The sequence below is a fragment of the Plectropomus leopardus genome, chromosome 13, assembly GCF_008729295.1.
Source record: "Plectropomus leopardus isolate mb chromosome 13, YSFRI_Pleo_2.0, whole genome shotgun sequence".
Classification (NCBI taxonomy): Eukaryota; Metazoa; Chordata; class Actinopteri; order Perciformes; family Serranidae; genus Plectropomus; species Plectropomus leopardus.
In genome coordinates this window covers 9,177,934-9,205,866 of record NC_056475.1, presented here as the reverse complement: position 1 = coordinate 9,205,866, position 27,933 = coordinate 9,177,934, and the positions used below count along the sequence as shown (strand labels likewise).

The 27,933-nt window shown below is 38.7% G+C and overlaps 1 protein-coding gene across 1 annotated transcript in view; it reads right to left on the bottom strand.

Annotated features, from left to right (window-relative positions):
- zbtb16a (zinc finger and BTB domain containing 16a) overlaps window positions 1-27,933 on the bottom strand; it is a 178,619-nt gene that overhangs the window by 22,896 nt on the left and 127,790 nt on the right. The gene's annotated exons all lie outside the window — the stretch shown is intronic.

Here is a 27,933-nt window from a genome sequence, read left to right as displayed (position 1 = left end):
TACCTGAAGACCTGAAGGCAGCAGAGGGGGTTGATATATACTTTTTTAGTCTGGCTTTACCAGACTTTACCTATTTATTTTTTTATTGACTATTTATTTAGACATTTTGATCTGTTTTAATGTTTTACTAGACTAAACATATTTATCTATTTATCTACTTTGTGCTGTTATCCTATTATTTACCTTTTAGCTACTGTTTATACCGAGTATTTGTATTTATTTATTACTATTATTATTACTATTTTATTTATTTATTTCAACCATCCATAGACTTTCTCCTGCCTCTGGTGTTTCTTCACTTGTGGTAGTACTTCCTCAGTGTACATTTTTTCAGAAGTAAGTTTTACTAAAAATGAAAGTTTTGCTTTACATTTCACTGTGGAAACAGACAGGGCTGTCACTGTCCCCCACAGCACTAAATGGAAGAGCCACAGTGACAACCAATGCAGCTTTGCTCAAACAAATCACACTAAGGGTTGTGCATCAATGCAGTGATTAAGACACAGGATACACAATAACTCAGGGTGTTTTTGTTGCAGGCTCTGTCACATTACACTAACTGCGCCTTCACAGGCTTACATGAAGCCTACTGTATTTATAGGATTAAAGGTGTGCACAGCACTCGTGTTTCAGGGTGGGTGTGTAGAAGATAAAGATCTCCTATGCAATACTTCAATCGAATCTTGACTCCAGCGAGCACTGTGCATTTTTCTCCAGCAGAGATAAAGAGCGCACAGTTGCAAGCAACCAAACACATAAAATCACAAACACAGGAACAGACACACACAGTTGCACGCTCCCTTGAACACACTCCCTTCACACTTTTTCAATTACCAGGCTGGGGAAAACTCTGGGGAAGGACTGAGTGTTTGGAGCTCAGTTTCTATTTCATCAGTCAATAACACATCTTTGGGGCAAAGCTGACACTAATTTAAAAATCTATGAAGAGCAGCCCGCCTCATGTTCATAACCACTGGAGGAGGAGGAGGGCCCGCGACAGCCTCCACGCCAGATCAATCACTGTCTCGGCTGCTCTACACGCTAAAGAACGGGGATGGAGGGAAGATGCACCGCTGGAGGATGATGATATGAGGAAGGAGAAAGTGGAGCTGCTGGATTGCAGGTAAGGATAAGAGATTTCAGTTTCAGGTGAAGTACAAACCAAGAGGGGAATCTAATTTTGGTGCAAGTAGGGGAGAGAAATAAATATTGACAAACCTTCCCTTTCTGACTTAAGCTCCGTCTCTGTTTCATTTTCGGTTGTACAGGAAAGAAAGCAGCCGTGTCTGCAGGGGTGCAGAGTTTTCATTAGATCCTTGTTGAACGCTCATGACTGAGAGGCTGAAGTACTAATCTGTCAGCCCTACAGGTGAGGAAGATTCCTTATATGTTGGTGACCTATTGACCTTTTCTCTGAGCTCACCATCAGGGCAGACATTCTACTTTAACACAAGATTTATGTTATTCTTTTGGGCAGATTGTCGTAAAATTTGCAGAGTAGGGATACACAAATTCATCTGCTGAACATAGGCTGTTTTCACCTTGATGACTGCCATCCTCCTATCTGCATATAAGATGACCACTACTGATGGCAGTGGTGGATATATTTCTGTTGTTTCACATTAATCTAAGGCAGGCTGAAAAGCAGGGCTTGGGACATGTCCTGTTGTCCACGGGATATGACAAGAAAATGTGTTTTATATAGGGACATATACTATATACAAGTACTCAAAAAAATATTTCTTATGCAAAAAGTCATATAAAAGTTGTTACAGAAATTTGTATGAATGATGTGCTTATTTAAAGATAGTGTTATGAAGGACTGAATGACTTTAAACCAGTTCAGTTATTTTTGTTTTTTAATAATAAAGTCTGTCTATTATGTCTATTGTCTATTATTTTAAACATCAGTATATGGGTATTGGTCAAGACTTTGAAAATTGATGCATCCCTGTTGAAGAGCATATTTATGGTACCTTGAGCAGAAACCTCTCTGGTTTAATACCACTGTGGAGTTTCCTCCAGCTCCACTCTCAGGACAAACTTGATATTATTTTACTCCACTTACAGTAAGGCTTTTGGTTAGACTATTGAAACATCACACAAAATGTTAAGTTAATACGTTTGATACTCAAGTTTGAAACTAATATACAATTATTTTCTTTCATGGGTCTTCAAAATGCTCTGTCCTCGTTTCCCTTAGATTTTCTTTTCTCGTTGATTTTAAAGATCCCCCCTCTGTAGGTGGTGCTCTTCACCTTTTGGCTATGTTAAATGCTTATACTCATGCTAACTCCCAAATTCTTCACATTTTTTCCATGTTAACTATCTCTTCTTTAATACCACTGGACTTTATCCAAAGACCTGCAGGCAAGCTGTCTATATAACAGCAAATGTAAAACCTGTCAGTAGATTCAGTTGCATAAGTGCAAACTAGTACATGCATGAAACTAGTGCTAAGCTAGTTTCTCCTGTGTTGTATTCTCCCAGTCCGTCTCTCCTCCTCCTCTCTGCTTTTATCAATGAAGAGGCTATTGAATAGGGTCGATTGCCGCTGGAATCCCTCTAGGACTCCAGGTACTTAAGTGGCTGTGATTGACAGGCATGCCTCCTATTCACTCCTCTCTCTACCTCACTCCCTCTCTCAGAGTTTATCGTGGATCTTAGGTTTGGCTTGGTCAGTGGACCACCATAAGCAGAGGACTTCCACCCCCAGGCACCAAATAATTCATGGATAAATTAAGGACGCAAAGTAACACAGCATTATTGTTGCTGTTTGCAGAGGAAGAAAATGAAGATGACCCGAGCACAGTGAGGGAGGAGGGGAGAAAAAAGACTTTGGTCAAAGATGGAAAAAAAGGTTTTGGAATGTAAAAGGTTATCAGACCTCTGACCTCTGGTCTAGGTGAAGGCGTGGACATGGTGGAAATATGACACCCAGATACTGACACACACATACACCGAAAATCAGAGCTGGTGAACAAAGAGCAGAAGCGCCACATGAAACAGAGTTTTACTTTGAAGTCAGGGCAGTTACAGTGGCGAGCCATATTAAGTTGAATGCCGTAAGATATGTGTCAGAGAGTACTGTGGGTGTCAACTTGAAAAGAAGTCCGACAGTCACTGTTTTCAAAGCAACACAAGGCAGCTCGGACAGTAACACAGAGAGCAAACAGTCAATGTGACACACACAAAGACAAAACTGTATTGGTAAAGAACAAAGGTGATAAGTAGAAACTACAGTGTCACTACTTTGAAATTCCATACTTTTTCAGAATCAATTTAAAGACTTCTGGGTGCAATTTTCAGTCCATGTTTGACATCTGAATAAAAATAAGGTTATTAATAAAATAAGTTGTTTGAAAATCCAACTGTTTACATATATTTTACTTTATGATGGTACACACTCTTATGTTGCCAAATAATTGCTGTTCTCTGCACAAAGAGAAAGTAAACTAACTGGTGCTACCTATGCTGCTTATACCCAACATTTTACGGCCAACGACTTCTTAGGTGACACTTGTAACACTGGTACAATTAACTGGACAATATGTTTCAAAAGTAACTTAGATAACTAGTTCACCTCTCAGTTATGGACAGGTGCTGCATGATTTAGCATTAGCTTGCAAATATGATTGCACAATGATTCATGGGTAACAATTATCCTAAAATCAGTGTTCTGTGCTGGAAATTAACTGCTCTTTTTTGACTAAGCTGATTTATTTTTGCTTATCTTGGATTCATGTTATGTGTATTTTCATACTTTTTACATAATTTTTTAGCAACTTAGATGATCAGACAATAATTTGGCAGCTCTCCTTCTGTCACTCTTAGGACCCCTTTAGGGTAATGGATCCCCAGTTGAAGACCCAGGGCCTACAATACCGTACATTTACCCTATAATATTAAATAAATAATATTATATAATTGTTTCGTTCATATATTTTTGTCTCTTAGCATTGTCTAAAATAAGACGCAAAACTGAACAAAAAAAAAAATGTATATAATTTTACAGGGTCTGTGCAGCCTTGTTTGTACTCTGCGTCCATGGAAACTAGGACGAACCTAGCTGTAAAGGTCGCTACGCAGAAACGGCTGTTTACTGTTTACTTTTCTGATTACTACATCACTGCATTAATCTCAAATGTTCAGACAATCTCAATATCGGGTTATTCATGATGCCATTCTGTGAAATTCAAAGATTTTCATGCCTCTGTCAAGGCAGAACACCCCGTGTGAAAACAGAGTTTTCATTTTTGAGATTTTGGGCTATTTTACCTCCAAAACATGTGCATATTTAGCTATGTAATGCATCATTTGCATATTTAAAGGTAACATTTTAGAAAACATCTAATAAAATAAATGACTTAATGTAAGAAATCAATTGGGGAAGTTTCATGGTGATATCTATATCTATCTAGATGTTAAAAATCTTACATAATTCACCTGGGGTGTTGATCCTCCAAATAATTTGGTCCCAGCTCCAGGGCTCTTGGGGTAGAGCTGTTTTGCAGGCTGTGACACACAGGTGTAGGGACAGCTCTGCATAGTTGTGTGTTGCAGGCCACAGGCTTATGGCCTTGCTTTCACTGAACAAATACTGGGGTCCATTTCAGATGCTTTCTCTCCGATTCACCGGAGTGAACATCCATCCTAAGAATCAGCTATTACTGTCCAACATCCCTTCCCTCAAATTCTGAAGTTTATATTTAAGAAAACGGAAAACAGACAATAGTCTGGAAACACAAATATTTTTTCATACTCTCTTTTCTTTCTTCTATACTTATGCCTGGAAATGACTAAAATCAATTTCCAAACTGTGTAGGAACCCTGAAACTAGTAACTGCTGGACATTTAAACATGCCACTTTCCATATACAGAAATACTAGACACTCAAAAATGATGACATCTGGGATCCTAGGAGCTTTGAAGAGCTGCTATTTATTGCAGACCTACCATAAAGAAAGTCCCATTCAATACCAAATTATAAAGATATATATCTCCGCTTCATTAACAAAAGAAAGAACTACATTCATAGCATATAGAGCAGTAAAAGCCATAATTAACTTGAGACGAAGATGCACATATGCATCTTCATCTCATTCATCGCTCAAAGAACTGGACGCTTTCGTTCCTCAAGAAGGGTCTTACTGCCAAAAGCGGACCACTCCAACAAAAATGACACAGTAAAACATATCGTATGGATAATGAACTAAGCTGTGCACTAGTATAACAGCAAAATAGATGTGTATGTGTGAACACATTGTGAATTTGGATTTTCTGGCACCAGAAACCAAAGATGGCAGTAGGTAGTAAATGCAAATCCAGGTTTGAAACATCCTTTTATGAAGCTGTGGGTGTCATCCTAGATGTTGCAATAAGAAGAAAGCTACTCGCTGCCTCTTGCAAACTGCAAACAGTTTGTAGTAAAGTGTAGTGCGAACCCTGATTAGTGTTGGACAAAATTAAGTGGTACAAACTATACAGTCAGTATGGGGAATAATGTGTGTCTGTGTTGCCCGAAAGTGAGTAAAGGTGTTGTCGGCCACTGATAGATGAAGAGAGCAGCGGAGAGATAAAAAAGGAAGGAAAGGTGGGAGAAAAGTAGTTGACCCAGGAGGTCCATTACAGTGTAAAATTGAGTCAGCCCAAAGTGACACCTGAAAGGAGGAGCTGGAGGAGCCAGAGTGGTGGGGGTTCTTACTCTCAGTCCTGTTTGGCTGTTTTGGAATAATTTACCTCCTCTAACCAGCCTCCCTCTCCTTCTCCCGCCATCTATTTATAAAGGCTCGGGCAGCTTGTGGTTGATTGTGTGTGTGGCCGCGGCAGTGCCGGCAGTATCTTAATGGGCCTGGAGTGGCAGGGCTGCTGTTATTTAAGTGGGGGACGGACAGAGGCCGGTAATGGAGAGGAATACTCCCCGATGGGAGGTGACAGTGGCCGGATAGGCAAACAGCAAAGAAATGGGGCAGAGGCCGGCCATTGAGGTGGGCACTTCAACTGATTTGATGTGCAGCATGGTAACTAAGCACCCACCCTCCTTTAGAAACAAATCTGAGAAAGTCTTAAAAAGTCTTAATTAATCGCTTCAAACCACAGACTGTATAAAATATTGGACGCAGCCACCATGACATCACCCATTGGTTTGTGGATTCCCATTTGCAGCCTTAAGTTTGTATTTTGTCCATTGCCATCTTGGATTTTTTGGAGCCAGAAGTGACTGCATTTGAATGATGACACTATTGGCAGACAGCCTGTCACCTAAAGCAGCCACACCTAAATTTTGCATAACTTTAGGCCTTAATAAAATGTAAACGGGTAAGTTATACAAAAAAATCACCCCGATACATTTGTCAGGAAAGAGAGAATTAGCTACAGAAACATAAACCTTTTTCTGAACCTGGCTCTAAACAGGTTTATTTCTGCTGTAAAGTTCTGTCTATCGGGACTGACTCAGTTTTTGGGTTAACTTCAGGTGGTCATTTGAAGAACTGCAGTTTTTTGGCACTTCCATGTTGCCTTCTTTTCCAGTGCTGGAGGTTGGTTCTTGATTAAAACGTACAATACATAGGATTTGAATTTCCAAAAGAACTCTTATTGTTACCACCGTGACACCAAACCAACCAGGTCTAATATTTTAAGCTATATAGCTTTAAAGAGTGTCAAATATAAAGATTTACCACCATGGCTGAAAGCTGAATCAAATTTGGAAGTGGCCTCACATGCAGCATTACTAAGGCCAAAAGGTGCTTTTACTTTTTACAAGAACTTAGGGTCTAAATAAAAGCTACAGCACCCATTGGCCAAATAATTGTTAAATTATATGCCAAATAATTTGACAATTGGTTTGAGTAATTTTTTAAGAAAAAAAGTCAAAATTCCAGCTTCTAATATGTATATGTTTTCTGATTTCTTTATTTCTTTATGACAGTAAACAAAATATCCTTGGGTTATGGACTAAACAAGACATATGAGGACATTTTTTTGCCATTTTATGACATTGTTTTTAGACTAAACAACTAACTAACTGATTAGTTGAGAAAATACTCAACAGATAAACCAATTATGAAAATAATCAATTGTTGCAGCCCTAGTCTCAGGTCAGGTCATTTTTCTCCCTTTGCTGTGGTGATAATTTTGAGAATCACTGCTCCATTAAATGGGTATTAAGGCTTAAAGAGAAGTGACTAAAGTTGACTAAATTTGGGTTCAGTGATTTCCATCAAGTGACTCACAAAATGGTGAGCAGTAAAGCTAGAGAGCCCTTAGGTGATGCCACTCACAGGCTCTACATGCCTGTTTTTCTATCTATGCTTCTTATTCTCAGAAAACCCTGAAAACCTTGGCTGAACTTCATTAAAACTCTTTGTCACACATGTGAAAGCCAATTTCTTACTAGAAACTGTGGACAAACAAACAGAATTGACTAAATGTTTTATGCATACAGCATAATCTCGGAGGCCTGACGGGAACATGTAATGTTTGACTTAAACAACTCGAAGACATGTCTTAGTCCATATAGTCCTGCATCAAATCCATCCTGAATGGCTGGTGTTTCTGTAGTCGAAATAGTCCTGACTGTGGCCTGCAATGCAGCGTGCTGAACGGAGGACCTGCCAGAGTTAATGAGGCAGACAGCAGCGGGACCTCAGCACAAGGTGTTCAATCACAGGCCATTACCACAGCCCCCAACCTCTGTTACTGCACGCTCTTGTCAATAGCAATCTATAATAAGCTATAGTTTATCTATAGAGAGGGAGACTAAATGTAGGCTTCTGTATCCTAAAACACCCTCATTAATTGTAGGCGTCTCAGTTCGATCTTAGGTCAAGGTCTAATAACAGAATCATGATATCAAAGCCGCCACAATATGATTTATGATGGCTTTGACTTGCTGCCTTTGAGTGCTGGTTATGACCTTATGAGACTTTCAGAGTTTTCTTTTTATTTTAGCAACTATAGTTTGTGGTGCAACACTAAAAATATGCAACAGGCATCACATGTTCAGAGTAAAAATACCTCAAAGGGAATTCGACCGATTTGTTCCCTTCCTGCCTTGGACGAACCTTGCTTTACACCAGCAAACACAGGCTTCAACAAGCAGTCACAACAACATCCATCCATCCAGGTGCTGTGCTGAATTCTCAGCTCTGTTAACTGCCACCATCTAACCGCCAGCCACTACAAACACCAGTCACAACAGTCCTGCATGTGTCGGCGGAGGAAGGTGTGAGAAACGAAAGCTGAGGTGACGTTCTCGCTGCTCTTTAGCTCTGTCTAGACAACAAGTGTTTGTTGTTGCTCTCATCTGCAATCAGGCTTCATCACACACCAGGTCACGGCCATTCTGAAAAGGTCGCCGAGCACCTTTTTTTACCTACGCCTCCATGGGGTGTCACTGAAGAAATGGATCTTGTTGTGAGCGTACAAATAAATGCCTTCTGTACTTTACTCTCGCATGGATCGGAAAAGGTCCCGAGTTAAATGTTAGGGTATGTCACTAACACTCAGGAGTTTACATTGTAGTTATCATTCCTGGCATATCGATGGCTAGCAAGACCCCTGTAGGCAACTGTTGCTACCGGTAACATTGCAGTCCAGTTACCATAAAGTTTACCTCAAACAACACAACCCCAATGGTAATGACCAACAAAAACTCCTCTTGTAATTTTAACCTGGACACTGAATTATGGACGGATTACTGAAGGGGCCTACTGGGCACGGGTCCAGGTGCCCAACGTGTCAGCCCCAGTGACCACAAAGAGACAAAAAAGACCACAAAGTGATGCAAATGAGCTGCAACAAGACACTCACTAACTGCAAAAATGTGCAAAACAACCACAAAGAAACACAAAATCTCCAAATAAAGACACAAAACAGCCACAAAAAGGATGAAAACAACCACAAAGAGAAAAAGAGGACTGAAAAGAGATGCAAAGGAAGGAGACACATAGTAACTACAAAAACAGACAAAACTGCAAAGAGACACTAAACAGCCTTAAGGACATGCAAAACAACCACACAGAGACACAAAAGACTACAACATGACACACAGAGACAACAAAGGCATGCAGGGTCACAAAATAACTACAAGAATGGAAAAAACAACCATAAAGACACATTAAATGACTACAAAGAGACAAAAAACAATGACAAAGAGACAAAGAACTGACTATAAAGTAACACAAAGTAACATAAAGGACAAAAAAAACACAAAGAGACACAATGACTGAAAAGAAACAAAAAAAGACCAAAAAAGAAGCAGAATTATCTCAAAGACAAACAGAACAGCAAAAAAGAGACACAAAAGACCACAAAGTCTGTGTACATGTGTGCCAAGTGGCCCACTGTCTTATGATCCACCCATGCACCGAATACAGTAACATTGTGGAGCTACAAGGAAAATATTAAGGAGGACAATTACTGTTCAAGACCTTCCGAATGTTTAACGGTGGAATCAGTCAACATGAAATCTTTCCAAATGGTCACCTTGTCAGACTAAACAATAATGATCCTGACAGTTTCCAATGGAGCTCCGAGATTCTTTCTGACTTTTCCAAGAGAACACTCAAAATACAATGTGTTGTCATGGGAACTAATGTCTCTGATTGATTGCAAGATAATCAAAATTATAAAGTTCTGCTTGTTCTGAGACTCATTTCAGCTAATTTCTTGCTTTCCACAGCTTCGGCAATTCCCTCGTTTTAATGATAAAAACAGACCAAGATTTCCCAACTCTTAGCCTCGCTGCTTTCTTAGCCATTGAAACATACAATCTATTTTAGAACTTTTATTTAATTCTGAACAACTCATGCACATCTGGATTGTCTGTGCACAGCTACCACATGGTGCTAAAGGAAGCATGAGGGCTGCCAACACAGATGCAGAAATGAGGAAATAGGCATACTGTTAAAGTAGTTTACATAACAAGCATTGCATCCAAATTACATCACTCCACACAACCTGGGCAAATCATCTCCTGTTTGCCACATGCAAACTGTAGCTAATTGTTTAATCTAAGCAAGTAAACAATCTTAGTTAAAGTTAGGAGTGAGGTTAGACTTACTTTTATGACTATTTCGGGCCCTGAGGTCTACATGCTGAAATTTCCATGCCAAGAGCTGTCAATTTATCATGTGAACTTGAAGATTTCAGCAGTTGCTACTGTGGATATTTTTTGTTTACTCGCTCCTTCAATTTTGGAACACAACCATACCATTTCCTCCATTTTGGAGCACAGACCACATATTTGCAGATTTAAGAAAATCATGCTCGATTCATGACCTCTCAGGAAAGCAGGAGAAAGCACATAGTTTCAGAATCTGATTTATCACCTGTGAGCTAATGTGTACCATTTAATTCAGAGAATCCTGTTATCCAACTGTGCACAGCACTCACTTACATCGTCTTTTCTCAGCTCACATTTCCAGCCTTATTCCTGTTGTATGCTTCTAAACACAGACGAATAACTCCACAAACATAAACACAGCAGCCTGCTGTTTACCACGTCACACTCTGCTCACATGTTTTTGTATACGGTACGTGAAAGAGAATAAGATGCAATGTTTGTGCTACTGCTAACTGATTTAAAACACCTCCACAGAACTATATTGATCAAATACAGGGAGGCAGGAATGGCTGTTAAAAATGAGCCTCAGTAATAAAGAACTGCATCTGCATGTAGTGGAAAACAACTTGACTGAAGCAAGAATGCATTAAATGTTTATTTGTAGTCATGCATATGCTAGATTTTATCCAAATTAGAAATGATCAAAATGTTTTAGAGAGCTAAACTTAAGACTTTCCATTTTTCCATTCCATTCAATACAATAAAAAACTAGTCTCTTGCAGTTGAATGCCTCTGCAAACGAGTCAAGCTATAGTTTACATTCATTCATGTCAAACTCATATTGTATGTTGCCATGACAGTAGACAAAACTTTGAATATAGGTGCTGCTGCGTGTAATGGCGTTGAATAACGGACAGAAAAACGTTTTTGGCGAACATTATGATGTCGCAGTGAATTTGACTTTTAATCTTTTGGATAATAAATGTCCTCATTTTATAGTGTTTTCAAGAAATTTGTGTGAATTGTAGCCATAATTAGCACATGAATTCTTGAATTATGGCCCAAATTGTGTTTTGTGAGGTCACAGTAACCTTGACCTCTAATTATTTCATCCTTGAATCCAACTGGATGTTTGTGCCAAATTTGAGAATATTCCCTCAAGGCCTTCCTGAAATTTTGTTTTCATGAGAGAGAGACAGACGCGAGGTCACAGTGACCTTGACGTTTGACGATTAATATCTAATTAGTTCAACCTCTAGTCCACGTGGACAAGAGGTTGAACAAGAGGTGTGTCAAAATCAAGGAAATATGTAGATACGTAGACAGAACCAAAAACCATGAATTAAGTTTATGAATAATGCTTCCAACCATGGCTAATGCCAGTGCAGATGTTTATAAAACCAAACAGTAGAATGAAAGCTATAATTTGTGATTGGAAATAGCAACTGACTCTTGGTTTTGATGGTCAATGCAATGAGAACTGAAGAGCTGCCTGAAAAAACTACATTTATTGAAGTAAGTGGAACATTTTAAGAGATTTTGAAGTTTTCAAATCAGAAATTTGCAGGGAATGTTGTGTCTGCCAGCAAACATCTTAAATCTTTGATGTTTCCTAACCTGGGGATCAGGAACATCCCTTAAGGATTGAGATATAAATCTGAAGAGCCAAGAAATTATGAACATTGTGAAGTTTACACAATTTTTGATGGCTTATAGAGTAAGGCCTTTATAAATTCTTTAGAAAAAGCATCACGTATTGTACTGCACTGAACATATAGACATACTGTATCCATGGGGGCCACAGGTGGACTGCCTTGTTTCAGGGTTTGTGAGCCGAAATGGTTGGGAAACACTGCTTTAGGGCCATTTCCTCTTGGCACTGAAGGACACAGTACATGCATTTGATATCCTGTCTGTAAACACTAATAATACCACACTATCAACATTAGTATTCAGAGTGGATTTTTTAGTATTAGTAAATAATATGGAACTGGGACACATTGCACTATATTTGTGTAAGTTCAATTAAACACAACAAAACATGTCACTGACTTTCTTACAAATATCCCAACAAAATGACATTAGCACACCGATTACAATCAATCCAGGAGTGACTTCAGAGGTTTACCGAATGAGGATCAGTTCACAGGACCAATAACTCTTCACATTATTCATGCAGGGAATAAAAAAAACATCAAGAAATCAAAGAAAAGGCAATCCCTACTGTAAGAAAATACAACAGCATGCAGTCAACAAACCCTGCCCTGCTGTGTCTTGTTTTGTTTCATCCCTGCCTCCCAGTTCCATCGGGCAGTGATAATTCACGTCGGGCCCGCTGCAGCGCTGACATTGTAAGATGAACTGCTCCCAGCTAGATTAATGCCACCAGATGCCAGGCGAGATGCCATATTAATTACCCAGAGATAATGTCAGCACAACCATATGGCAGCTCAACTGGCCATTTAGTTGACAGGGAGAGGTCTTTATAGCAGTGCAAATTTCCTCATCTGCACAACATCACAGTCGCGCCATATTCTCTCCCTGCTGTAGCAACTGGGGCACTTCACTGCTAATTTCACATTATTACTTAATACATTAATAGGATCGTAAAATGTTTTTTCGGTATTGATGAAAAATTAAGACCAAACCAACAACAAATTGGTCCAATACAGAATTGTTGTGTTGCTAAAGCCTGATCCTGTGCCATGTTGTCTAAAAACTATTGGACAATTGGACATGTCGTCTATTTTGAGTCTATCCAACATACACCTTCCTGCTACTCACCAGAGCATCAAATATGTATTAATCTGCAGATGGAAAAAGTCTCCAACAATCGTACTGTTTACTCCAGTCGGAGTGATGCTTGCTGAAAACTACAGTGCCCATCCATTTCAGGAAATTGCTGAGGCTTTTTCAACAATGAAACTATATATTTGTGACCCATTTTTAAAGAATTACGTCTTCAGTCACAGCAAATAGGCTCAGGGCTGAGAGCCTCAGACAGGGTAGGGAAGTCAGAAAGTATTGCAAGACGGACTAACATTTTAATGGGGTTCATTGACGTCAAAAATAAAAAAAATAGTGTATCGCCTGTAAAAATACGCCAAAAAAATGCAATAATTTCTTTCAGATAACCACAGGACATGCATATAGAAAGAGAAATCTGTATTCCTGTAATATAACTCCTGAAAGGTTTCATCCACCTTCGACTACTTTATAAGAAATCTCAAAGCCTTCCCCTGCACTACTGCAGTGGATATAAATTCTGAAAATGTCAGTAGAATTTATTTACCAGCATGTGTTTGTTTTTTTCTTCACCACCATGCTGACTGTAAAGATCATAAACGACACGAGCTGGGAATTAATGTCAACGTGAGAAACAGTGGCGGAGCCCCTTTATCATGATTTACAGTCGCACCGCCGGCCCCCTTCTCGTTGTGGACCCGCGGATCATTTACAAAGACGGGCCACGCTCGCCATCCAGTCCAACCCGCCCTCCCACCACCATCAACCCCCTGACATCCCCTCCTCACCCACCACCACCACCAGAGCACCCACCTACCCCACCCTCCAATCCCCACAAATCCGATTTAATCAGACAACTTGTGCAGTGTGGCTGGGAGTAAGAAAAAGGATAATTAGTAAACAGAGGAGCTACTCGCCAGGCTTCATTGGCATTCGCACCGGGTTACTGTGTCGCATTTAAAATGCAGTCTGATGAAGTCTACAGAATCAAACCATTTGTTACTCCTATTGAGGAGGCTTCGGGCTACTGGCAATTAAATTGGAATTAGCGCTGGGGAATGAGATACGGCAGATTCATACCAAGGAGAGAAGGGAGGGAGGGAAAAGGAAACAGAGAGAGTTCTCTGTCTGGACCTGGCTCGGCTCTACAGTGGGTCAAATCTGGAAGTGATTTGGTGTCCTTTACTTTTGTTTATTTCCTGCATGATTTCAGTTATCATTTTTGTAACCAAAATCCCCCACCCAGCCCATGAGTCTTGATCTTTTCAGCTGATATACCTCTAAAAAACAGATGCAAAACTGACAAACGAAATGATGCTTTATCACACAAAAAAGGAAATTTGTGGTTTCGACTGTTTTTAATATCTGAAGGCTTTAACTTTGTAATATATGAGATAAAAACAAACATATGACTGCACTTAAAACTGAGTCTTTGAGGAAGAGAGTGAAGAAACAAAGAGATGCCATTTGCTCTGCCACAGCTGACTGGGCACAGTGGAGCTCAGCATGGAGAGAGTGCTGGTCCACTGGCAGAGGGAGGAAGAGAAAGAAAGAGAAAGGAAGAAGGGATAGATGGATGGAAGGAGGAGGAGGAGGAGGGGGGGAGATAAATGAAGTGGAAATGAGAGGGAACAGCTCCTGTGCTACAGCTGGCCTCCCTAACTCTCAGCCAGCCTGGCCGTGACAACTGGCTTGCTCTTCCGATGCTGGCCGGGGAGGGGCCCCATTTCAACAGGAGGGGCCCTGGCCTGGGATGTAAAACTGGTAAAGGGCCAGTAGGGGCCCAGTGAGGTGGATCTGTTTTCAAATTTGCATTTAGCAAACTATAAGTTGTGATAACACAGGCTAAAATCATGAGAAAGTGTTTTGAGCTATTATTATTATTGAGCTGCATTACTGGAAATGTCTGATCAAAGGATTTTGGAGGTACACCCATGGGCGTAGATTTCTGGAGAGTGAGGTTTTTAGGGTGCAGGGAATGTGCAGTAGTGTAATGCTACAGAAGTAACAATACTTTGTTAGAGTACTTAAGTATTTTTGGAAGTATGTGCACTGTACTTCAGTTCAGATTCAAATTCAGAAAAGTTTATTGTCTGTTGTGACAGTGAATCGTCTTAGATGTGGCCCAACATACAGTGCAAAACAAACTCAGACAATAAACATACAACATATGTTCCTAAAAAAACAGAATAAATACCTAATACAATAATTTAGACAGAGTGTGCAAAGTGGCATAGTGTTTATATAGGTGTATGGATTGTTGTTTTTTATCTAAGATGTTTATGACATTTGGAAAGAAGGAGCTTTAATTGGTGTTTTTCTTGGCCAAGGGGACTTTATAGCGGCAACCTGATGGTAGTAGCTACCAGGAGTTTTAATATTTCTGCCAACTTTCACTTTTACTTCATAACATTTCAACTAATCATTTAAAATTACTGCAAAATAAGGAAGGATACTGAGGTAAGAAGGATTGGATGGGCAAATGAAGGAATGGCAGATAAGGATTAACTGGATTTTGTTCTTTAAATCCTTTTTGCAAAAGTTGCAAAAAAGACCTAGTTTTTCTTTAAGTTTAATGTACACTCCATTTGTAATGTGGTGTATGTTTTGAAGTAAAGAACTATATTTCAAATTTTCAGAAAAATGCTTTGTATTACCAGTGCTTATGCTTTTATTACGGTATGGAAGTTCATTACGTACGATAAAGTTACTTTTGATGCTGAAGTACAGTAAATATCAGATATAAATATCAAAATTGTTTCACAGATAAACAGATTTAGAATAAATATTTTAAAGAATAAAGGGGGAAATGTCTAGGGAACCACAATATTTATAATCATCATAATAAATATAATTTCTTGCCAATTTTCTTTTTCAGTCTTTTCTTCATTCATTGCTCATTGCCTTCTTCCCATGTTTATAAAATAAATCAAGCAAATTTTCCCAGGTTTCAAAAGGTTAAAACCAATATAACGTCAACATTATCTGATGTTTCTATGTTAAACTGATTTCGGAGTTGCCCTAACATTGAATTTTGGTCACTTGACGTCACAACCCAAATTCAATCAAATCAACACCTAACAATGTCGGTGGCCAGCTAGGAATATTTAGAGCATGTACATCTGTCCCCCCAAAATTAAAACAAAAAAGTAGTGGAAGACTTTCATTTTCACAAAATTAAACAAATTTCCACCATAAATTGATGCAGAAAATGCACAAATTGGAGCAAAAATGCTCACAATTTTCTGGGGGATGAGGCCAAACCTAACAAAGACAAACAAGACAACCTACGCCCTTGAATTGACCCTTATAAGGGACTAAAATCAGGATATTTCAGCCTGTGCTGCATCCATTTTGACTTTTTTTTGTGTCTTTTATACCACCGAACTTTATGTCAGTGAAAAGCAAAACCACTCAAGTGCTTTTTAAATACAACATGCATTATATAATGCATTAACACAATGTTGCATGATATAAAATTAGTGTTTATGAAAGTATGCGCTTGCAAGTACTGTGCTTTTTAATGTCTACACAGTGATACATATTCTTACATCTATATAATGATATGTTCTGTGTGTACCGATGCAACCAAGACTAATACCTGTACATTTAATAACGGTGGCTAATAGAGCATTACTGGCTCAGTGCTAAATTAAAATTTAATTTTCATCGCGACCTTTCTGAAATTACAAAAAGCTAAACGAAATGTGCTCTTAGAGAGAAAAAATAGTAAGTGAGATGATCATTATCAGAGTAAAGTGCGTGTGTGCTCGTGACCACATAAATGCACATATGCACTCAAATGCTTCATTCTCAAGGTTAAATACAAAGATGTTGTTCAGGCAAAGTCCATTACTGCAGGAAACCAATGAAAATAAATGACAGCATTCAGTGGGAGGTTCGAGTATCCCACGGAGAAATTTGCGCAGCACGGTCATTTGTATACCCAGTTTTCTCCACATAAAATGCTCAATTGTGTGTTTACAGATGAAGCACCACGTTTGAGTGCAGTCCTATTTTTCTCTTTAACAGGAAATGGAGACATTTTCACTCTAAATATATCAGTGAATCTGTCGGCTGACGTAAATCCCTGTCACCGAGATTAATGATCTTGAACATGGAAAAAACGAAAAAAATCCCCTCAGATCTTATTCTGAGGAACTGATTCACTGGGTACAACAATAAGGGCTTTGCACGACCTGCAAGGGGCTTCATACAAATGTAAACTGTGTAAATTAACAAAAGGGTTTTGGCTTTGATAGTTAACCACTGAAAGGAGAGAATGACTTGGAAAGAAAAAAAAAAACCTGTGGAAAAGACCTGTAGTCTGATATGGGTTTTCTTTACAGCCGGAGACGTATACGACAAGATGAAAAGGAAAACAAAGCAGGAAGTGTCCCAGACTGATTCAAAAAGTGCCAAAAATGTCACCTCACACTGAGCGTGTGTGTCGCATCTGTAAAAGTTAATTACTAGAAGTCAACTTTCTATGTTGCTAATGTGCCGATTGTAGAACTCTTGCATCATTTCCTTCCTCTCTGATCACCGTCTTCTCCCACACAGCCTCAAAAACCCTCCAAAATCTTGTCCACTATTTTGTTTCCTAAAACATCTGAAAAGAAGCCCTCTGTGTTTCCAGCCTGCCTCACATATATAATTTAAAAGTAAGAGGGAAGATGATTTATTCCAAACATCATCTTTAGCCAGTTATCCAAACATAAAATTGAAGATAATATCATCCCACTCTCACAAAAGAAAATACAGATAAGAAAACAGTTCTGTCAAAGCATATGGAAAAAAATATAAATAGGAAATGTTTCTTAAAATCAGTTATAGGTAGAAAAATATTGCTTCCTATGATGTTTAACATGGAAGCAGAAAATATGCAGCTCGTCTCTTAGAAATACATTCTGAGGTAAACATAATACCAAGAAAATTATGTTTTCTATGAAAATAACGAGAAAATGTTGCTATCATTAATGTTTCTTGTAAATCATTAAAATGTTGCTACTTAACATATCAGCAAAACATACACTGAAAATGTTTTTCAGTTTTTCACCAATACAGGCAATCCTGCAATACAGTATTCAGTTGTATCAACTACAACATTAATTTTTTCTTCTTCTTCATTAAGTGCATTCGATCGATCATTCGATGCATCCTGCACCTTGTTCAACCCCCACTGTCAGCAAAAGCCTGCCTTTTGAAGTCAAAGCAGCACATGAACATCATGTTTTGTTACATGAATGAAACACTGTCTCTGAACATAATCCTGGCAGTGATCACAATGCCGCAACATAATTGAGAAAAAGGTTTAGTGACAAACAAACATAATTTCAAGTAGACACGTTATCTTTTGAATAGATGGCCACTTTGTGCCATAACATAACATTTTTATCAAATATTATACTATTTACAGTTTTCATGAGTTTTATTTGTTACTATGTGTTATATTTTTCCATTAATATAAAAATGTAAAGGCATTTTAAAAAGCATCAGCTTTGACTTCTTTGGTTTCTATTTAATTATTCTGCCATTAAAAAGGGAAAGATAGGCTTCCTGTGATCATATCTTATAATATAGGCATAAATTAGAGTGATATTATTTGTTTTATGGTGTTTTAATGTTTAACGGTAAAATGAATTGTGGCAACCCTGTCTCCTTGAATACTTGTTTGAAGATTAGAGAAATGTTTCACATTGTGGTGAAAATGTAGTCGCTGCCTGGATTATATTAAAGACAAGGTGTCTTGAACTAATGAAACACTACATTTTAATAGCACTGGATTTGCATTTGGGTGGAGGCTTGTATCTGCTCCTGTTGACTATTTTTCATTCCCTCTTAATTAGGGTTTGACAGATTATTGGCCTGGACGATTATTGGGACAGACATTTGGCATTTTGCAGATTTTCTGTATCAGCGTAATATTTTAATGAATGCCGCTAAAATTAATTAATTAAAAAGTCTGAAGAAAGCGTCAGCGTGGGAGGAATTTTTCCTTGGTAAAACCTCAGGGAGCGATTTTTATGTATTCATTTTTAAATTTCAAAACATTTCAAAATTAAATTTTCACTTGACTTTATCAAAAAAATTTGCTGTATTCAATGTTAAAAGTGTCAGTTTTGGTTAAACATTTGCTAAAGGCATTTACACAAAGCTTTGTGTTAAAGTTTGTTATTTTTTCCAAATTCTAAACATTGAAAGAAAGATATTCGCTTTTATTGTAAATGCATATCGGTTCCAAATATCGCTTATCGGCTTTATTAACTAATAATAATCAGTATCCATATCGGCCCTGAAAAAACAATATTGGTTAATCCCTACTCTTTATCTAGAGTTCATTCCCGCACCTACCAAAGTGCTACAGGTGCTTTCTTGTTGTCTCAGAGTGTTTGTTTGTCCCTTTTTGTAAACAGCTTAATTTCAATTAAAACTACATAATTTTAAGTAAAAGTCAAAAAGGACACTTTCTACTTTAAAAAAAAGGGGGCACTGAGGGTCAGAAAGACTGGGAGTAACTTGCCCAACTACCCAAACCCTGTCAACCTCCCATCACCCCCCACCTTCACCCCCTGTCCTGCAATGGAATTTCAAATCTCTCCTCGCCTTCCCAGGATTTATTCTTCTCACTGGCCATCTGGACAGTGGGGGCAGACAATGTAAAAGGAAAAGGGGGCTGGGGGGACAGGGTTGCAAACCCACATTAGTCACAGGCTCTTAGGTCCTTCGGCCCGTACAGACACACATATACACACTCACACACACACACACACAAAAAGGCTGAAGCCAAATGACCCCAGCTCCCCCTCACTTTTTTCCCTTCACCGTGGCTGCTGACATCGTCTTTCCTGCCGGACAAAAGGCTTTTAGCACCTAACTCTACTGTCCTAACCGCAACACACACACACTCAGCATCCCTTCTAACACAGACACGCTGGACAGGATAGGGTGTTTGTTTTGTTTTCTCAGATGGCTGGTGAAGAAGGGAAGGGAAGAGAGGGGAGGGGTGGGAGAGAAAAAGAACCAAGGATGAGGGGTGTTGGGAGAAGGACGCTATCTGATGTGCGTAACTTTAAAAAGAAGAGCAAATCATACGTGAATGCTCAGGGGGAAGCATAGCCAAATCGCTCCTGAATGATAAAGGTATTAGGTACAATGGGGATGGCATGCTTCTCGGCCGGCTTAATGTAGTTAACGTGGGGCTTTTGTTGAGAGGAGCGGAGGATGAGTACAGGGGTGGAGGTCTGAGAGAAAAGTCACAGTGCACTACAAGCCTCCATTGTTGGGAACTTTTGCATTTAACACACATACACAAGGTTTTTTCCTCCAGAAGACACGCTGTGAGAATAACGCACTGAGCAGATGAAGGCCGCGCCCCTCTTGTAGTGCAAAACAGCCGTCCAGGCAACACAAGGAAACGGCGTGGTTCATTCTCACTCATGGCCAGGAGTATCATGGTGAAAACACAACACAATGGGAAAATAATCACCATAGTTCATGTACATGAGCTCAAAATGTAAAGGCCTTTATATGGAATCGGAAAAATCGTTAACTGTATCTTTGTTAACTAAACAATTAAGCAGTAAACAAGCAAAAATGGACATCGGCATCCAGCAAGCTGCTATTCACAGCCTGAATGCAATAGTGAGAGTGAACAACAGATTGCACTCAAGATGAGCAATGTTGACCCTCAGATAGACTTGGAGCTGTGTTATGACTGAGAAAGTGAAGAAGGGAAAGAGCTAAATTAGTAAGCAGTAAATTAAATAGTAATATAAGCATGAGCGCCGGATATTCAGGGTAGTGGTGAGGGTACAGAAGGACTTGAACAATTCCTCTATTTTTAGAGAGAAAAAACTAAATTGTTTCCAGTAATTTAGGTTTTCTGTCTGTAGTAGTGTCAACGGGATACTGGAATTTTTAACTTTGATATAACACCTTGGAAAATATTAATTTTCAATAATGTTTAATACCACAGTGGGAAAAATGTACACAGATACCGATAAACATGATCACTATAACATTATTGTCTTGGTTAGTAGCAGAGAACAGGAGAAATACTTTAGTAAGCATTTACAATAAGACAGAGCGAGAAAGTGTATTGATACTGAAGAAAATTAGTATTGAAACTGTTAAATGTCAGATATTTATATTCAGAATTTATAAGCATCAAAAAATTATATTTTTGACAACATTAGTCTTAAAAACAGTCCATTTAGACTGAACTAAAAACTGTGGGTTTTACTGGTTAAAGGACCACAAAGTTTCAGATATTTATCGAAAGAATTAATATGTTTGGAGAAAAATAAAAAACTGAAATATGGAGGCCCATGCAATCCTTCAATAATTTGTAGACAGATGCACAGGAGAAAACTGTCCATGGGTGAAAATGGATAAAAATGTAACCGATGTAGGTCTGAGGACCGAAACCTTATATACATATATTTATATAAAGTATATCGTAAATTCAAACAGTGTACAGTAATTTTCTACTCTTTATGTTTTAAGAGACAAAAAAATCAGAAAGTCAGTCAAGAAAATACTAAGATTGTAATTTGATGTTCAAATAGAAGTAATTTTTTTCTCTCAAACTTTGTTTTAGATTTTTGAATTATTGTGTACTTATCCTAATGGGTAAAGGTGAACTGCATGCATAGGTGTAAATTATATGGGGGATGCAGAGGACTCTTATTTTGACAAAATTAATGACATTTGCACTGTAAATTGATTCAGAAAAGGCAAAAATTGAAAGTGCAGGAAATGAATCTCTGGTGCTCTAAATTTTCCCCAAAACCCAATGCTTCATATCTACCCCACCCAATATTAAAACAAAACCTTCTCCCTTGGGTTGACCCACATTAGGGACTAATGATCAGAATATATTGGCCTGTGCAGCATCAGTTTTTACGTTTTTTCACTCCATGTAGGAACGCACTTGGAAATGTTACAGTTGTTACAGAGAAGAGTTCATATGTTTGTTCCATTTTATGCTCTGTAACTAGATATTGTGTAATGTATACATAGAGCTTGAAATTGCCTGCCATCCTGCTAATAAAGTGTAAAAATAAACTGAATCAAACACTAAACATTGCTGCATCTGCCTGGAGTCAGCTGCATTCTCTACATACACTGTTTACTATAAGGCAATGTGTTGAAATGGCTGCAGTGTTTCATCATCTGCTTTATTCCGAGAAAGCCATTTTGGGGTGTAGTGGAAAATTGAAAAGTGGACATTTCAGTAATTTGGGCTGGTGATTCAAGCAAAGTGATAAAAAGAGATCAAACTCAATTTAATTAGATTTAATAAATAGGTTTGGCGAGTTAATTACAAACTACACTGCGGCGTGTTTTAAACACAAAAGTCTGAAACAAAACAAAAACCTAATGATTCATATCATTTTTAGGGCCCCGTTTGTGTGAAACATCTGGCCGATAACATTCACTTACGGTGATGCATGTGTATGAAGTTAAATGGGTGATTATGGGTGTTAAAAAAAAGACGTCCAGGTGGGTTTACTACAGCCCACCAGAGACTAAATTTAAAAATCTACGCAATTTAAAATATGCATTCATTTGTTCACTTTATGTGTCCATCTCCATCGAGCAACACATTTACATTTGCTTAAAGAGCTTTTAAAGCCATTTCCCCAACAAGTGGTGAATGAATGCAATAAAGGGGAGTTCAGGCAGCTGTGACCTTGGAGCCAAACTGTGAGCGGCCAACATGACTTTGTGGGTTGGAAGAAAAGCCTTTATTTATAGATCAGCTGAGTGTCGATCAAACTCCATCGAGGGGAAAACGGCAGCCGTCGGAGAATGGGAGGAGGAGGGAATGTGTGTGTGTGTGTGTGTGTGTAAGAGTTGCTGGGAGGGTTGCTTTTTGAAGAACTAATACAGTGGTGTGCCTCAATCTCACTTAATTCCATTTAAAGGAAATTGATTTGGAGGTTGGGGGGATGTGAGGGGAGCACGCAGGGCTGCTCTCTCTCTCCATTACAATTGTGAAGAAGATTTGGCCTTTTTTCATTCATTTGTGTCCTTTGGTGGCGCTACATACAGCAGTGTGCTGTTGTGCTATGATTTACAGTAGTAAGGCAAGAACGGGGGGGGGGGGCACTTCAATGATCCCTGCAGGGCGAAGTGGCTCACTGCAGCAACAAGTAGCAGCAAAAAATGGAACATAAATATTAAAACAGAATATAAATTAGGATTAGAGCTGGCCAGGGTTATGCAGCATAAATACATGCAACTGCTTGTATCAACACTGGAACATATGAAAACTAGGGGGGAAGGATACAGCATGAGTCTGTGCTGCAGACCATTTCACACTTTAACATTATTGTACTTTATCTAATAGGCAATTCTAGTTGCTGAAATACCATTTTTTATATTTCAAGTCCATTTATTTTATTTTATATTACAACTCTAGCAGTTAAAAAAAAAGAATGGTAAGCATTCTGGAGCAAAAAATATAAGTTATTTAAGAAGAGGACAAAAACAGAAAAACAAAACAAAACAAACAAACAACAACAACAAAACACCATGTTAGTACCTCTGAATGAAGTATTCAGATCTTTTACTTGAATAGAAGTACTAATGCTACACTGTAAAAATATTTGGTTACTTGTAAAAGTACAGTGTGGAAAATTTGTTCAAGTTTTAAAAGTAAAAGTACTCAAAGAAAAAAATAAATCAATCAAAAATCAATTTAGTAAATTACAATAATTACAAGGAAATACAGCTAATCAGCATATCATTGAGTTATTAAAACAGCTGCCAATTAATTTTCTAATTAACTGACTAATCATTTCAGCTGCACTTGTATATTTTCATATAGTTTGAGTGACAAGAAAATCTTAATTTGTAAAATAACAAGTAACTTAAGATATTATATCACTGTACTGGATTAAAAACTACAATACGTCCCTCCTCAGTATAGTGGAATAAAAGTAGAAAGTGGCATGAGATTAAAAATACTCAAATAAAGTACCTTAAATTCATACTTAATTGCAGTAATTGAGTAAATGTACTTAGTTACAATCCACCAATTGTTTTGGTGAATACTCAACAGGTTACCATTAAATTAGTTACTACCTAACCTCCCTGTATAGTTCATCCAGTTTGAACTGATGTCTCTTATCAGACTACAGAGAGAAGAACAAATTGGACACACACATATTAATAAATGCTCATCCACTATTCACACAAAACCAATATTTCATTTCTGCAAGACAAAGACAGAGAGAAAAAAAGAAAATCACACCACACATCTAAATTGTGGCTTTGATTCAACTCCTATCTTCATCTTCTTTCACCGGGGAACTCCACTCATCACAATATCACTGGGCAGCTTGTAGATTTAGTCATTTCGCTGCATGCACGCTCCGGCAGATGAGAGCAGAGGAGGTTCATGTTTTCCACATTTGTACCAGGAAAATCAAAGGCAGCTGAGAAACTCAGCGAGGCTCAAAAGCTTCTCAGACAGAAAGCAAGAGGAGAGAAAACAAGTGTATTCATTGCCAGGACTGTTAACAACCACCTGTATGTGCCCACCTGTGGTTTCTAAAATAGCTCACACAAAGAGCCAGTGCTCAGGAGGAATTAAAACTAATCCAAAAATAATCTTTGAAAAATGAAGACTCTGGAATATATTCACTCGCAGACATTAGCCTCGGAACAAACGTGCAAGCGTACAGATTCATCACTGTCATATAAATTCAAATGTCTTCAAGACAAGCTATAAATTCATACTGCAATCCAAAATGCTTCCAGATTCCGTTGTGCTAAACTGAATATTCTCACTCACTATGATCAAATTGGGATTCACTGAAGGCAGAAATGAAATCATTACTAAAAGACCATCATCTTAAGCCTCCATCTCTGGGGAGAAGTGAGAAGCCTGCTGCCCCAGATTGCCTAAAAATGCAGATAAGAAACGATCCTGCACCAGAAATTGGTCCTGCAGGACTATTACATCGGAGAGATTAGTGGAAGATAATCATATAATGGCGATGATAGCACCGATCGCAACAAAACGACCCCATAAAGTCACCTCTGAATAAAGAACAGGCGATACAGATGAGTGGGAATAAAGCAGTAAAGTGCTTGTGCTGGGGAGCATGTGTGAGACAGCTGTGTGCAGGAGCTCAGCGCGGCCTCTGACCAGCAGGGGGCGCTCCTCTGTCTCCACACACTCACTGGTTCCCACTAGAGAGCAACAGGGAAGGGGAGAAGTCCTCATATGACCTCCCAGTTCACAGGAGTTTGCCTCCAGAAGAAAAAAAGCCTCTTATATGGTATATGGTAAGACTTTACAGCCACGGTGTCCACCGCTGAGATGGTTAATGACTGAGAATGGAGATTAGAAAGTAGTTTAGAGGGTCAGGTGTTTGTTGCTGCGCAGTGGGGTCACTGAGGGTAAATGCTGTTTCACAAACGGGCACAGTCTGAGCCGCAAAGTCTTGTTAAATTTAGATAAATGCTAGAGATGCAATAAAATGGCCAACTTAACAAGAGCAATAGCCTTATATCAGTGTTAAGGACTTTTTTTTTATCCTGCAAATGGTACGAGATGAGTCCATTTGTTTTCAGTGCATTTGTTCTTCTTTTAAGATTTCGTGCAAGACTGCCGAAGAAATTACTTAGGCCAATCCCCCCCCCCAAAAAAAAACAAACAAATGTTTAAACACTCCAGTGCTATAAAAATGTGATTTTAAGAGTAAAAATTAGACATTGCATTTTATTTTGGAATTTTTCAGAAAGAAAAGTTTCATAAATTTTAGGGTTCATTGATTGACCATCATTAACTCTATATGGTGTCTTCTAAATTACAGGGTCATTACAGGGAAACCCTTAAATGTGAGTAAAAGTCACAACAACAAAATCAAAGGGTCCCATCAAAGATTTTTGATTTTCCTCAATGTCAAGGGATTCTGCTTCCCTACACCGTCTGTGGCACTAATTCATTCTTAGCAAATATGTAGAACTTTAAAACTTCTGCCATATTAATATTTTAAAAAGGAAAATGATCTTTTAAATCAGCTGGACAGTGCAGCTTTTAGTAAATGTTACTTAACTTTATTTTCAGCCAGAGATGAATGAATATTTGATTGTCTTGTGATTATTTAAAGGATCAGGTGGCTTATGAAACAACGGGCTCAGCACCCATCGCCTTTAGTACTTAAGACTGGAAACACACACTGGTTATGCTACTGTTTGTTGTTGCAGTCATCTTGTGTCCCTGCATTTTGTGTTGTTTTTTGGTAGTTTTGTGGTTATTTTTGTGTTTTTTTTCCCCAGGTAATTTTGTGTCTTTTTGGTTGATTTAAATGTCTTTGTAATCATTTTGTTTTGAGGCAACTTCGTGTCTCTTTGACATAATTTTGTGGGTTATTTTGGTAATGCGTCTCTTTTTGGTTTCGATTTTTTGCAGTGCCTTTGCATGTCTTTGTTGTCTTTTTGTGTCTCTATTTGGTCCGCACGTAATCATTTAAGTGACTTTTTGCAGGTGAATGTCAGGGACGGCCCCATACACTTTGGGGCCCTGGGCCTGGGCGCTGTAGGCCTGCTCAGTAATCCATCCATGAGCAGGACAGTGTATGTGGGATTGACTGAAAATACACTATAGTTTATGCTCATTGAAATAAGGGAGCATGTCATCCAGTGCAACAGTATGGCTTATAGGTGTATTTTTAATAGTTTTTTTGGACACTAATGGAGCTTTATGGCACATATGAATAAGATGATTTGTCTACACAGACAGTACTTCTTAAACCTTTTTACCTCTTGAAGCAGAAAGATTCTGTGATGAGCCTTTTACTTGTTTCATGTGTGTCATTAAGAATCATTAAGGATCTTAATGAAAGACAGTGTGAGATTTGTGCTTAATGAAAAACAATGTGTAACATGTTGTTGATATCTTCCCACTGTGTCTTCCTCATATCCTCGTGTTGCCACTTTGTGTCTGCTCCATCATCTCTATCTTTAGCTCTTCCTCTCTTCCTCTACCTCTCTGTCTCCAGGCCATATTTCTCCGTGGACAGAACCCAGGAAATTATAGCGTGGTGTGGGAGGGAGAGACCACACTCGCTCTGTAACCCAGACATGTTGCTATAAATCCACACTTCTTTTTGGGGAGGGGGAGTCCTCCCACCTTGACCCCATCGCTTCCTCAGTACATCTGGCCTTGCAAACAAGCTGACTGACACATTCGACGGCAACATACACCAGACACAAACACAACCTCTGCTCACACACTTGGGTGGGCAGAGCGCATGCAGCAGCAGCAGAGCCAGCATCTCTAACTTTATACATGTGACTGAGCAGCACCATGCAGCCACAATGGGCTGATCTGTCTGTGGAGACAACGCACCCTCATCAAATGCCATTAAATGAGCAAGAAATCTGGAAACACGTGTTGTTGACAGAAATTATGTGAACATTTCATTCTTCCATAACTTAACAGGGTTACTAAAAGCCTCAAGTAAAGCAACTCAGGCTGCCATCTGTTTAAAGTACTTCTTTCTTTTTGTAATGATTTTGAATTAAAAAAAGTAAGCAAAGAAGAATGTTCAGTGGATGTCAAGAAGACTTTCATTGTGGTAGAAAATAACTGAAAAGAGAAGACACTCCAAAGGAAATGCCTTAAAAAATGAAGTATTTCACTTTATCCAAGAAGAACATTGCCTGGACAGTGACAGCGATTCACAGATGATAACAAATTCTTTATTAAAGAAAAGTCGATTCTGTGTCTAACTTTCTCCCCATGAGGACAGAACAGCACAGGCTTAGTCTCAACTCATCAAATACAAAAGTTTGGTTAATGCCCATTACGTCAAAATATGACATGATAGGTACCCATCTGTGTCCGTTTTTGACGCTCAGGGACAGTGTACAGGCTTTCAAAATAAACTTCTGTTTTCACAGGAAATGTAGGAGTTTCTGCTCATTAAATTTAAGCTTCAGACTCCATGGGTGAAAAATGAGGCCAATGTGGAAGTGCCAAAAACTGCAGTCCATTGAGTGGACACCAACCCCCCAAAAAGGGTAAATTTTGGTCTCCATAGCTAATTTCAACATTTGTGACAGCTGCATAGGGCTGATTTATTTATTTTTATTTT